Raw genomic sequence first — 14,693 nt, forward strand, 5'->3', positions numbered from 1 at the left:
CCGGGTGAGGGGGGGTTGACGTCGGGATTGATGCGAGAGCTGCAAGGGAAATAAAAGAAGAAGATGGAAAGTGTCGAAGACGAAGTAATGAGAAAAGACGACCGATTGGCAAGCGAAACACGCGCACCGAGCGAGAGAGAGAGAGAGAGAGAAGGATTGTGGGTGCAGCTGTCAACATCCTTTACATCACCAATGAACCCAGGCCAGCACCAGAGTCCTGGGACCCCGCGCTCCGCTTTGGGGGAGAGAAAATGACCGCCTGCATTATCTCCCTACAGCTTTTTATCCAGCATCAGCCCCATAAGCTCATTAACCCATCCAGCATGGATTACTATTCTTGATCCATATGAATTCCTCCATGAATTCATAATCCATTTTTTTCTTTTTCTTTTCTTCGTCTTATTTTCTTGGCCGCTATTGTCAGTTCCAAAGAACACAAGAGGCTAAAAGCTGAGAGATATTCTCCGAAAGATGTTTTTACCCCCACACAATTGGCTTCCTTAAAATTCGTTCAACAATAAAAGCGGCTGAATGTCGTCCGTTTTGTGTCCAGGCTGCTGCTGCCACGTGCATCTCATCAAACAAACAATTCCCTTTCTCATTTTTGGTTTGACATTTGAAAACGCCTGTCTATTTCTCGTTTCTTTTTTTCTCCGCTGTTGAAATGTTGTTCCAAAACTTCGTCGTTTATCCAACGAACGTTGGGGTGCTCAGCTCACTACTGCTGTAGTATATACTGGGCGGAATAGTTATTTTCCTTTCAAGTCGATTCCGCGAATGTCGACCCGATTATTCCCTCCCTTGTTTCTCTCCGTTCCTTCGTCAAAAGTTGTATAGGAAATTGTGCGCAAATGTTCACATGCCAGCAAGTTGCTGACGAGACGATTTCTCGATTTGCGTTTCTCGGTGATGGGGGTTTCCGGCTTCCGGTGCAACCCATGATTTTGCGAATGCAAGTTCCGCAAGTTGATTTCTTTTCCGGCCGCCATTTTCGATTTACGCACGCAGCGTGTGCATATACGTATAGCAAAAGGGCATCAAATCTCTTCTCTCTCTTCGAGCAACTCTTAATTAGTTCGCCATCATCCCTCCCTCCCTCCCCCACCCACCTCCTGCCCCCCCCCCCCTTCCCTCCCTTCTCTCGGTCCTGATTAATATGCGCAGTGCGGGATCGTCGCGGACGGTTTCACGACTCCCGACGGTTGCGAAGCCGCTTGGATTTTCGGATTTTTCGTAACAAGGGGATGAAGGAGCGCACATATAGGAGTCGAGAACGAGTGGAAAAGGCTCGATTGGATTTTCGGTCGGCACATCCTCAATGTTGTTGTGTTTCTGGTTTATCCGGATTGTTGTCTGCTGGATACCAACCAACCAACCCCCCCTTCCCCTCTTCCTCTGTCGCTGGGGGGACGGCAGTTTGTGTCTTTTGTCAAAAGAACGGCCCCGATGGGCTTTCGGGGGGGGGGGGGGGAGACTGTCTGGAGGAAACAAGAAGAAGATCAAGAATGGGTCGGCGGATAAAAAGCGGAAGTAAAGAAAAACAGGCAGGCGGCCAACAAAAATTGGAAGAAGTCTACAAGGAAAGGAAAAAAGAACTAGAAAAGAGTATATATAACGAGTTTCGTTCTTAAGAGAACGGGGGAGTATACTCAGCAGTGGCATAGTACAGGCTGGTAAGTTGATTGCGCCTGTGTGTGTGTCTGATGAGCGTTTGTCAAGGCAAACGCGGCCCTTCCGCGGGGAGTTGGCGCGGACTCTGATCTTTTCCTTACCATACCCGTACGAAAATTTCTAATGATGAGATTGCATACGAAATCATATGGGTCTCGTATGAGTTTGCACTGAGAATGATATGAGACTCATGCGGGACTCATATGAGAAACGTATGAGATTTTCGGACGCCGTAAATCACAGGAGAAATCATCCCTTGTATTTGTGTGAGTTATGTGTATGTATGTATGTATGAATTTATATAGCGCACTATCGCAGGAATTCAATCCCGATCTAATGACGCTGTTTCGTTTCCAATTTGGAAGATGTGATTAAAACACATCACCGTATGTTTAACGTCATATCCTTGAAAGCAATCAAGGATCCCTGTGTTATGCATGCTGCCTTTCTCCACGGCGCGACGCTACAGGTTTTTGACGGGTTCAGCTGGGTTTCGAAACCAGAGCCTCATTGCCTTTTTCTAAAGCGTTGACGCTCTAATCCACTACACCACCACATCCCCAATGTGTGAGAATCGTATGCAAAATACTTAAGATTCGCATATGCGAAAAATTTGAAACTCAAATGCGAAAAATTGTGAAATTTCATACGAAATAAAGCGAAACTCACATGAGAAAAATTGTTAAAACTCATATGAAATAATGCGAAACTCATATGCGAAAAATTTTGGGAACTCATAATATGAAATTGTGCGAAACTCATATGAGAAACGCATTTGAAAAAAATTCTAGAAAATCGTGAAAATCATGAGGAATCATGCTATACTCATATGCGAAAACGAGTTACAAAATCACGCTTCTCGTATGCAAATATTATGTACAATGCATGATAAATAATTGTACACTTTTGGAAAATTCATTCGAAAATCCTACAGAAATCCTGCTGGTTATGCGCATATCGATTATGAAAATTAAATATTTAACCCAATAATCGTTTGAAATTCGTGTAATGATAGATAGAGACTAATTCGAGAAAATATTTTTAATGAATACGCATAGCCTGAGTGTAGCAAACGGATATATGAAACCGTACATGCTGGTGTTAGTTGTAGGTTCAATACTTCAATTCAACTTTGTTTAAAACCAATAATTTGCAAATAAGATTTTTACGTCACAAAATATTTATTTGCAAATAAGATATCAACGAGCAAAACAAAAAAAAAACGAAATGTAGAAAAGTCTAGCCTGCAGATAATTGGGAACAAATTTGAATCACAAAATTGCCAGAAAATACATACGGCCGTAGAACACTATGGGGTGCCGTTGTATAAGAAAATAAAATTCGCTGATTGTCAAATTTCAGGGATGACGTCAACATTTTTTTTAAATTGCCAGAGTAAATATATTTTTTAAAACCAAAAAAAGAAAATCCACACATCACCAAATTGATAAATTGTCAAAAGAATATAAAGATATAAGGAAAAAATATGATAATAATGAAAATAACGAAAGTAGTAAAGTTCACTTTTCAAGCGAAACGATAAAATTGGAAATTTGCGCTTTTTTGGTAATCGCAACTAGGATTAGGCGATTATCCGCTGAAGAATGCGTCCATTTCCTCATTGGAAATGTAAGATACCGTTTTCCTCTTTCGGATTCCAATGGCCATGAATATAAAATAATGCAAAAAATTATTAGTATTGAGCAGCAAAATTAACGATCGATTACTGAAGATGATTTGAAAAAGTGAAAAGAAGCGAAATTATTTTGCGCTCATGGAGAAAACTTACATTGGTTGTCCGCCAGTTGATTGGTAGGCCTACAGTCCTTCAATTTTCTAAGGACTACTGCCAAATCTTCCTCTGATCTTTTATTCTTAACTTCACATTCGTTCAGTCTCTTTTCGTTTTCGATTACGTTGCTTGATTTCTGTTCTTCCAATCCATTGTGGATTAGATAATTTCTTGATTCAACGTTTATGCACGGAATCAATTGATATGTCATGCAAATGGATGATTCGGATGAATCATCCATTTTTTCTTGAGAAATAACACTCGTGGGTGTCATTCCTTTTTGGCATGGAACAGTGCGCCATGCCACGCATTCCTTATCAACCTTGTCAAAAAGTAAATCAGGGTTGGACAAGTTGTTGGACTGATCATTGGCGATCGTATTTTGACAGTAGATTGAAAATACGAACAATAATGCCAGTTGAATCACAACAGTGATGAATCCCATTTTGTTATTCTAGTATAGATAATATTGCAAATGTGATAAACTATTTAAAATACGAGAATTTTAAGTAATTTAGGGCAGGGCATTTACTTATCTTGTTTGTTGTTAATCAAGTTCAAATGGAAGGATTGCAACTTGATTAACAACAAACAAGAGAGGTAAATGCCCTAAATTACTTAAAATTCTTGCATTTTTCTGAATGTAGTTACCTTTTTGAGCCAACTGGTTTTGTCCTAATGTTCTCTCGACGAAGACTTCCGAACGTATGCTATCACAAGACTGGATTGCAATGCAATTAAACGGAGCTACGAAATCGGTGTCGTGTCCCAACGGTCTGATGTGTCCTAACGCTATTAGTTATGTGTCATGTTATTGGTGGAACGTGATGTATTGAAGAAACTTGGTTTTCAGCATTCGTCTCAAGTTTTTTCCATGAAAACCCGTCGATGAATTTCTTATTAAAACAGCTAGTCTAAAATAACGTAAAAGAAACTTACCTTTATTTGATACGTCGACATTTGAACCTGACTCGAGAAACGTGGTGATGCGCAAGTTAGAGTAGGCTCTGATTGCATCGGATTTTTTTTTATACATATATTTATTCCAAGTGTCAAACATACATACGCACATAATGTATATTGCCAATAGTGAACCTGATATAAGGAGCCCAGGCACTCCGCCTCCACGTCAGCGAGGGGCCTTATAACTTTTTTCTTCTTCTTCTTATAACGGCGATTGAGGCGAAACTTGTGTGTGCGTCCCGCAGAATTGCGGCCAACCCCAATAATGTCATCGTTGATGGAATGTTCGGTACACAGAGAAAATGCCTATGAAGTTTGTATTTTTTCGTGAGTTCTTATAGATTGGGGACGGAGATACACGCCCCCGAGGAATGGCGGGGAACTCAGGTATTAGATGGGCGGTGAACACGTAAGACGCGGGAGGCAAATGACGCCGTTGTGCTCGCGGTTCAATGCGTCACGGTACAGAGAAAAATGATTAAATGGGCAGTTAGTCTCCAACCGAATCTTGAAAAAAGGTTCCCCTCTATTTCTGTATCATTTGGTCTTGGACGACTTCGTTGGGATTTTTCTTTTCCTTTGGTCCAATTGTGATGATCGAACCAGTGATCAACTGCTGATCTCATTTGGCCCCCCTCAAAGCGCTTGATCTTGGCCCCGTCAATAATCAGCGATTTTCTACTGACGTCTTTCTTCTCCGCCATCATCGAGAGAGAGAGGACTCTTTTATATTTTTCAAATACAGGAGCACTATCTATCTACCTCGTCTCTCTCATCTTCTCATGTCATTCTTTCATTTTGTCTTTTCTTCCCCTTTTTTTTCTTTTTCTTCTTTCCGTGTTTTTCACCAGATTGCTCTTTTTCCCTTTTTCTTTTTCATCCGCAGGAGCCGTGAGTTGAGGACGATATGAGATCAGTCGCAGTTTCATTTTGGACGTGGCTCTCTCCCATTCTCCTCGGCATCTCCCCCTATCCCGCGCCTTGGCATTTCTCGTGCGGTTTTCTCTGCTGCGTTTTCACTTCAAAAGCGGCGCTGGGCTCTTGATTCTTTACCCAATTTCTTCTTTGACAAAAGACAATCGACCAGGCTCTTGCTGCTGCTGCCTGCCTGCTTGCCTGTCTTCTTCTTCTTCCTCGAATTGCCTCTCATCTCGGTATCCGAAATTAATTCCGCCTCCCCTCTTCCTCATCATTATTTGCTTATATCCATGGCTTGTGTGTACATACGTCGTCCCTGGCTCGACTCTCTCGGCTGCATTTCTCTCTTCAATCAATCTGTCTGTGCCCATCTATGCATCTCTCTCTCTCACTGCGGCAGAGCTTCCGCTCGGTGCTCATTTAGGTGGAGTAGTAGTAGTAGTAGTAGTAGTAGCGGCCGATGGAATATTTCGTGCAGGTCGGACGACTCAACCAAGCGATGATGCTCACGGGTTCCGGCATTCCCCCTCCCCCTCTCTTTTACCGAGATTATTCGTAGAAACGAACGGGCTGAACTTCTCTCTTATCCCGCTGATGTTGTCGTTACAATCGTTGTGATGACCACATCACTCCCGTCTGATGATCTCAAAAGGGTTCCCATCGACTTGCTCGTCATCGCAAATATTGAACCCAACCAGCGCTGCTGCTGCTGCTGCTGCTGCTGCTGCCGGTTTATATACAACGTCGGCTCAAACACACACACACGACGCCCACGGATCAAACAAGGCAGCTCGGGGAGGTTCACCGAAACAAAACAGAAGGTGTGGCGTCTACGTACATGTGTACATGTGAGGAAGTCCCACCAGCAGCAGCAGTAGGCCTATAGTAGGTAGAAGTGAGAGACGGCCGGGGCAGAAACGATTAAAAGTCGATAGGACGTGTCTAGTGTATATATATGTTTGCTTCTTCTTCCTCTTCTTTAGCTCCTGGCTTTTTCTTTCGGGATTGTAAGGGAGACTGAACGAACCCTTGGAAGCCCAAGCTCATTCAACAAGATAAAAAGGGGGGGGGGGGGGAAAGAAAGAAAGTACGAGACGGGTAAGGAGTAGATAATCAAGACGGATGGGGCTGGGCCGAAAATAAACGAGCTTATAGCTATATAAAAAGAAAAGAAGAAAGAAAAAGAGAGATGAAATGAGGGACGAAAAGATTCAGACTTGAAAGACATAGTCGGTCCCGTGTATGTGCACACTACACTGCATAAAAACCACGTAAGAAAACGGAGGAATATCAGAAGCAAAGAAGCAAAATAACGAAAGAGACCAACTCCCGACCAAGTATCAGCAGTCGGGAAAAGAGAATTTCAATTTAAGACGCTCCTTTGATTTGAAGCCAAGGATGAATGTAGAACATCCGCTCGAAATGAGAGCTAGACGAGAGAGAAAAAGAAAATTTACAAAGAGAAAAGGAGATGGCAAAAAGGAGATAAGAGTCTCTCTTCGGAGACTAGTCCAGTGTAGTATATATGTAGTATATACGTATCCCTTTATATATATATATCCCCTTTTCTTAAATAAATCCTTTTGGCGGATGCCAAATTTGGAACGAAAATACGACGCTACTAAACAAACGACTTCTTCTTCTTCTTCTTCTCCGGGATGTCAAGTCTTTGCCGATATATCCGCAGACTGGATAGTGCGCGGGCCAAACATATCCTATGGGAAATATCGTCACCATTTCAGCGCAGCAGCTCTGCTCTGCTCTCTCTGCCTATATAGCTTATTTCATTTTGTGTCGTGTCTGTCTTTTATTTTTAACCCCCGCCGCCCCGAAATTTTCTCGTTTTTCTTATATCGTGGCATTGCCTTTCCATTATATGCTCGAGTCCTCCTCCTTCCTATTTCTCCCGGCCGTCTCATCCAGACCACCACTGACGTCGCCGGGAATCAATCCCATCTCTTAACCAAACAGCTCGTTCGAGAGGGCCAAACTCTATATACGCGCTGAGTTCGATAATAAACTCGACTCTAAGACTCGCCAAGCCCAACAGTCGGGAAATGGTGGCGGGCTAATGAGACGACCGTTTTCTCAAGTCGGCTGATTGGTTGGCAGACTAACAGAAGAGAAAGTCCTGTTCTCACTCAGACTCTCTCGGTTGTGTGTGCGTGTTGTATGTATACTATATACGTACACTTGATAACCGGATGAAATGAAAACGTCAATCAATCAAGAGCAGCTGGGTGGAGAGGCGAGAGATGTGCATGATGCCGAGACGACGAGAATTGACTCAAATCCCGTCTATATTTCTCTTGATGATCCGCACTATGAACTGGTTGCGACATTGTACAGCTCCGGATTTATTTCTTTCTTCTTTTGACTTGCAAAGTAATGAATTATACAGATGATGGGGTGTCACCATTTCCCATCTAGCGAAATTACCCCCCGTAATAATACAGAAAGCTAAGCGCTAGAAAACTCAACTGTTTTAGATATGTGATTAGGTCTGAACGAAAAAAGAAAGAGAAGAAGATGAAATGCACAAAATATAAGAAGAAAAAAGAGAAAACCGCACCCTTGAAATGCTTCTAACCGTCTAAAACTTCTTTGGAAGTTTTGTCCGCATCTTTTTATATTTTTCTCATTCAATTTTTCAATTTTTACTTCAACGTCGCGTATCTCCGACCGGGAGAACTTGTGGTAAGCAAATTTCTTCCTCCCTTTAACGTCCTCCTATTTTTATTTTTATTTCATTTATTTCTTTTCACTTTTGGAATTCTGTTTCGTCTTCTTAACCCCGTTTGTCATGTCGGGTTCTTTTCTATGAGGTTCTACACTACGCCCTTCATTCTATTCTTCCGTCTTTTCATGGTTAAAAGCAGAATGTGTACGCGTACTTGCCTAGTATAGTATGTTACATCTGAGGACGTGGGATGCAACAGCGGCAGCAGCAGCCAGCCCGGGTGGCTACGTGACAAACAAATCATCTTCTCGTGCTGTCTGCGTTCTCAATGCCCGCGCAAACGTACGACTTGCCTCCTACTGTTTAGGTGATCTACGTGATGGCCTGATGCGCGGTCTATAAGGTGGCGGCCGGAATGACGGCGACGAAGCCAACCAAATGCTCCTCTGTCTATTCAAAGAGAAGAACAGCCCGAACAACCCAAATGATGGAAAACCTGAACAAGAAAAAGGCCACAACCACCAGAATAAGTTGAAAAATCTTGAGAAAGAAATTCGGTGTGTTTGTGTGTGAGGCAGACATTCTTGTTCATCACATCCGTCAATTGGCCGTTGTTTCTCAGCTCCTGTCGTGCTCGTCTATATTATAGGTAATCTCGTTCCATCACTCGGGGATACACCCGACATCAATACTTATTGCGCCGTCGTGTCTTATTCGTTGCCCCTCCTCGACGACCGAGCCGCTTACATGTAAACGAGATCACACTGTTGATATCATTACACTCTGAAAAGCGACACCATCAACAACATTTGCGCTGGAAGCAAAAGTTATTTGCCATTAGAAAACTAAAGCCGCCCACTCACTCCGGCCGCCGTGTATGCTGATGCGGAAGCTCGGCATCAGCTGCTGCTACCAGGAAGAAACAAACCAAAAATGTACAAGGCGGAAGAGCGAAAGACAAAATCAGATTCATGTCCAAAACCGTAACTCTTCCGTCTAAAAAAACTCCACCATAGACGGAATGCATAAGTAGATGGGCCCCTCGCTCGGCTTCAGCCCCAACCCTCCGCTTTTTCTTTTTTTTTTTCGACGGGGATCTGATCAAACGTGTCCACTACAAATTCCAGCTGTCGTCTCGGTTCTCTCATCAGGGCGTTGCATTTCCCCTCCGCAATCCTTCGAGACGACAGTATATGTATATATATGTAACCCCGAACGCTACCGAAAAGGATTTCACGCTGGAGCTTTAACCTGTCAGTCCTGCACCGGCCCTATACTATACACACTTTTATTCTTTCATCGCCCCACCATTTTTATTTTCATTTTCCATTTTTTTTTTTTTTTTGCTTCTTTCCTTTCGGTTTTCACGTGCATAAATATGCGCTCGCAACAGAGTCGAGCAGTTGCCGACTCTCTCGCGCGCATCAATCGATCGTGTATGCACAAAAATTACGTATCCATCCGCCGCGCTGGACTGAATTCGATTTGAAAGGATCATTTCACACACACACACACACAAGTGTGTATATATAATACATCAGGGAGAGACTCAGGCATCTCTCCTTCTCCCGGTTATCCCTCTTGTATGTATATGTAACGTAGGCAGCAGGCAGCCCGGCCCAGCGCAGCCAAGCCGGCGAGTATCCCGGGGAAAAGAGCTGGGCACCTCACCGATCAATAAGCTTTGAGCTGTTTTAGCTGAGCAAATATTCCAGAAGATGAAAACCGCTGGAATATTAAGGTGGACTGGGTGGTGGCGGTGGTGGTGGTAGTGGTGGGATGTAACTGCATTGTGAGGACACAGCAGCAGCAGCAGAGAAGCTTCCTCTCCCAGGATATTCCACCTTCTTCTTTTTTCCCCTGTCCCTCAAGTATATAATAAAATCTCCCTCTCCCATCCGATCCATCTTAGGTTCCCATCATACCCAAAGGAGGACGTAACCAAGAGTCCGGTGACCGTTTTTTTTACTTTATTCCTATATACTGTGGAGGAAAGAAAAGAAAGAAGTTTATTCTTCCCATTTTTATTTTTATTTTAAATGCAGCGCCTAAATGTTTTCGCCTTTCAACCAATCCATCATCAAAAGATGATCCTTTGGAGAAACGAAACTGCAATTTCATCCGCCTATGACGCACACAAGAGAGACGTCCGCGATGCGATCGGCGGCAACAGTTTCATTGCGGCGGACGATATCGGGGGCTCGCAAAATGTCCAGGCAGCGACAGAGGCTTTTAGATGACCTTCGTCAACTCTTCAAGTTCCACAGGGAATCGTGTGGAAGCGTAAGGTACACTATATAACAAATAATCTATTGATGAATTTGAGCAAGTTAAGAAATGGGAAAATGGAAAGAGAACTGACAAAAGGACAGAAAAAGTTATTTTTTCATAGGACCTGAAAACTTTTCTCGTCGGATGGAAAAATGGGCGCAAAGTAAAAAAGAAAAAAAAAAAGTTTAAAAGTCGAGCAAAAAAAAGTTATAAATTCGTTAGTCTGGATAAACTCTGCGCTCATCATATCCAACACACACAGCGAGTATAGATTATTTGTTAGCGCAATCTTTGGCCTTTCCCTCATCACTCGTTCATTTCCCCGACTATTTTCCGTGGAGAAAAAAGAGCTGCAAAAGATTGAACGGACATCATTGATTGTTTATTCATCTGTTTGTTGTCGCCGTTATGATTTGATCCAGAAGTTTCGACACAATATCCCGACCGCAGCAAACTGCTGAAAGATGTTCAAGTATGTGTTTTTCTTGTTGTTCATCTTTAACCCCGCCCCGATCTCTCCGCCGTGTCTATATCCCCACCCAGCAACCAAACACACAACACAACACACAAAAAATAACATCGCAGACTCTCACGAAGACAAACACACAGAGATTCTCGGGCTGTTGAACACTCCAAGCAGCCCCCCGGAAATGGGTAATCAAATATTCAAAGAGACGGCAGCAGCAGCAGCAGATCAGAGAGAACTCTTTTTAAATAATCTATGAGTGCTGTGCCTCCTTGGGTTGTACATATTATACTACTAGTCGCAGTCGTGTGTATAGTAAAGGGCCTCCTCTTTTATTTTTTTCTCCCCCCCGTTCAGATTAAAAAATTGACAAGACTATTTCTCCATTTTTCTTTCTTTTCGAGAGAGAAAAGAGAGAGGAAAAACAAATCCAATTTTTGGGATGCGCATTCAACCAGCCGTTATTTTCTGGTTGCCACACGTGTGTGTGGCAGACCAACATAACCCTCGCACGGAAAAATCCTCCTTTAAAAAAACCGAGAGACAAGGACTATGAAATTCAAGTGAACAAAAAATCAAAAAGTTCACATCAAAAGAAAGAAAAAAAAAAGCAGAAAGGAAACAGTGAACAAATTCTAATTTCTTCGGTTGTCTGCTCATCACGGCGCGCACATCGTCAAATGTTTTCTTGTTATATTCGGATACATGTTTGTTGGTGTTGTTGTTGTTGTTCTTTTGAGCTGCTTTTCTGTTTGTTGTTTTATTTAGATTTTGACTGCTGCTGCGCGCACTCTTATATTTCAATGATGCTGGTAGACGCACACAGACACAGGGAGGATGTGGAGGCCGGGCGCTGAGCCCCCGTCAAAGAGTAGAGACGAGGGCGGGCGGATTTGTTCCACTAATTTACCCGCTGACGGAGACTTTCAAAGATGCGACGAGACGTTTTGGGGGTTTGCCTCATTTCTCGTCGACTTTGTCTCCCTTCGTTTCACAGTTTGTCACACACGCAAAACAGACGAAAAGTCAATCACTTTTTTCATTTCCAAACTACTAACTATACAGAACGAAAATGAATATACTATAGAGCTGCTACCGTCTTATTACACGCCAAAGTGTTGAGGAAATTGTGACACACACAAGCGTGTCTACCCGTGTGCCCGTTGGTCTAACGACGATAATCATGTTGTTGTTTTCCATCCGTCTACCTCAGACTGACACACTTGTTCACCGTCGTAAAAAAATAAAAAGAAGAAGAAGAAAAATCTCTCAGACGTGAACCTGCTCCGCTGTGGATTTTTTTGTTTGAGAGTTTGCGGTCGTGGCGGCGGCAGCCCCTTCGCTGGTGTTTGCATTGACGTATTGTGTCTATATGTACAGTACACTTGTTATATTTGTAGTGGAGTGGCACAGCATGACACGTCATCAGCGCAGCTCAGGTTCGGTGTGATTGGATTTTCCCGTTTCCTACCCCCCCTACCCATCTCGTCGGCAGACTGCTGGCGGTCTCACGCTCCACAAACATCTCGCCGATGATGAGGTCAGAGTTCGCGATTGGGTGACGACGACTCTCTTTTTTTGTCGTCGTCTCCCATCGAATCTTGCGGTCCAGCGACGACGGAGACAAGCCGTGAAAGAGACACGGAAGCCATTGATATACCTATTGCGTCATCCCCCCTTCTATATCATATATGTTTGCGGTCTCTATATAGAAGACGGAGAAGGACTATATAATACTTAAGATCACGTCCGCTGAAAGTCAAACACAAAACTCTAAACCTCCTAGATCCTTATTATTTCCTGGAGCGCCATCAACTTTGGTTGGCGGCCCAATTCTCCCACCTTTATACGTACGTCCTAACCTATATTTTTTTCTTTCTGGGACGTGAATCCTTTAATGCCCGTTCCTTCTCCAAAAAGTATGAAACATTAGAAATAGTACACGGCCATATATTATCCGGCGCAACTTTGTAGGTCCGCAATCTGCCAGCGTCTTTTGGTCGTCGCACATTGTGCTGGGCTGAATACGACAGGGGCCGTGACCCCCAAACGGCCAGGAGCGTCTCAAATCTAATCCCACCACCGTGTCCAATACCGGCCTCGCTTCTTTTATATCGAAGAAGCGCGACACGATGGGAAATGTTGTGATGGCAACGCCAGTGACGTCTCGCCAACGCTCCGGCTGGCCAGTGTCGCCAACAACAACGTCCCCAAATATCATGCAGATGGGATCGGCCAAAAAAAAGGGGGGATCAACGATCCTGGCTGGATCCTGGAAGCCGCTGTGGACGCCACCGGTAATCGCCCGGCACTGCAGTAACTATGAGGCAGCAACCAGATTGAATGGGCGGTGGAATAGAACGGTGGCCGAGACGGTCTAGGAGTCGGCCAGGACGACGAGATAGGAGAGAATTATTATTTACTGAACTGAGCAGAGGGGAACACAGCAGTCGTCCTGGGCAGCAGCCGAGTGGGCGAAAAGACGGGCGGAAAGGAGATTGATGATGAAAATGGCCTAAGGGTGGGGGTGGGGGGGTTCTTCTCGACTGCAACGGGAAAATCGACGTGTCACATTCGCCGCTCGAATTTCGTTGCCGGGATCGTCCGTCTGTGCTGTGTGTGGGCGGAGAGGTGCTTTACACATTGAGGCGTCCGACTTGATCAAGCTGTCAGGATCATCGCGGCTCGTCTTTTCACACTCCAAATGCCGCCAGGGAACGTGTCGCCCGGACTCGGCGGGCAATCGAATCGAGTCGGCCAGCAACGGAGCGCAAAACGCGGACACACATCTCGGACGGACGGACGGACGGGCGACGTCGGGGAGTTGGGGCGATGAAAATCCCTCGCTATATACAACAACCCACCGCAAAACTTTAGACTGGGGGCGAAATCCTGCCAACTTGTGTGTGATGTGTGTGTCTGCGCAGCAAACGTGCTGCCCAGCTCCTATTCCCTCCGAATAAAATGGAATCAAGAAATACCAGGAAAAAGAAGATGAAAATGGCCTCCCGCTTTTTTCTTTTTAAGCACCAGCTGCTGTCTTCATCGCCGGGGCAGATTTGAACAAAAACTGCCGGCCAATAGATTCGGCTCAGTTTTGGCAGGCTGGACATATCCCATTGACAATATCCTGCCAAGCAGACGGTCGTCCTTCTCGTCCAATAATAAGCGATCGCCTCTTATTGTGTAAATAAATTTCTCCGGCCCCGTTCGAGTTTACTTCATCACATAATCGCATCATCGTATAAATCGTAAATTTCAACGAGGGCCAATCCTTTCGGCAATAATATAGCGCAGATCCTATTGTTGTCGGAACTCGCGAAGCAGCAGGGATTTCTAGCTCCGCGTATATCCTTCAAACTCTGTTGTTGTGAGCAGCGAAACTTGGGTGAAGGATTGACGCGCTTGATGCTCTCCCGTTGCTTACAGATCCTCAAAGACGCTCTCTACTTTCCCCAAGTTGAAACTCCCGCTCCTCCGCGAAAGGCCCGACAGCGCGCAACCCCAAAGTTATTTGGTCAAACAAAAACACGGCGGCCACCCTGCTTGACTAATGGTCTGGTCTCCTGCCCCTCATTATAGATGCATCAATAAGTTTCGGATGCATGACGAATGCGCTTCCGATATTGTTAGAAAAGGGCCATCGTCTCTTGTTATATAAAAAGGAGCAGCCCGCAAGGCGAAAAAGCGTCCAAGGACGATGAGGGGGAAGAAGAAGAGGAGGAAAAAATATAAAATGTAAAAGAGAAAAGTCAAATAGAAAGAAATAAAATAAAAAAACGATTTGCGGCCAGAGTGTTCAATGACGACGGAAACGGCCACTGGAAAACCTATCCAACGATAACGGCCCTGATGGTTACCAATGAGTCACACTTGTAAACACAGTGTATAGGCGAGTCATACACGACAGGTGAGGGGTTTTTTCTTTCCCG

The 14,693-nt window shown here is 44.2% G+C and overlaps 1 long non-coding RNA gene across 1 annotated transcript; it reads right to left on the minus strand.

Moving 5' to 3' along the window:
- Positions 1-3,266: 3,266 nt before the first annotated feature.
- Positions 3,267-4,236, minus strand: LOC124313851. Its single transcript, XR_006911028.1, has 3 exons — positions 4,115-4,236; positions 3,461-3,917; positions 3,267-3,318 (listed from the first exon to the last, which is right to left on the minus strand). It is a non-coding gene; the product is annotated as an uncharacterized LOC124313851 (long non-coding RNA).
- Between the last annotated feature and the right edge of the window lie 10,457 nt (positions 4,237-14,693).

This window comes from Daphnia pulicaria, chromosome 10 (genome assembly GCF_021234035.1).
Source record: "Daphnia pulicaria isolate SC F1-1A chromosome 10, SC_F0-13Bv2, whole genome shotgun sequence".
NCBI lineage: Eukaryota > Metazoa > Arthropoda > Branchiopoda > Diplostraca > Daphniidae > Daphnia > Daphnia pulicaria.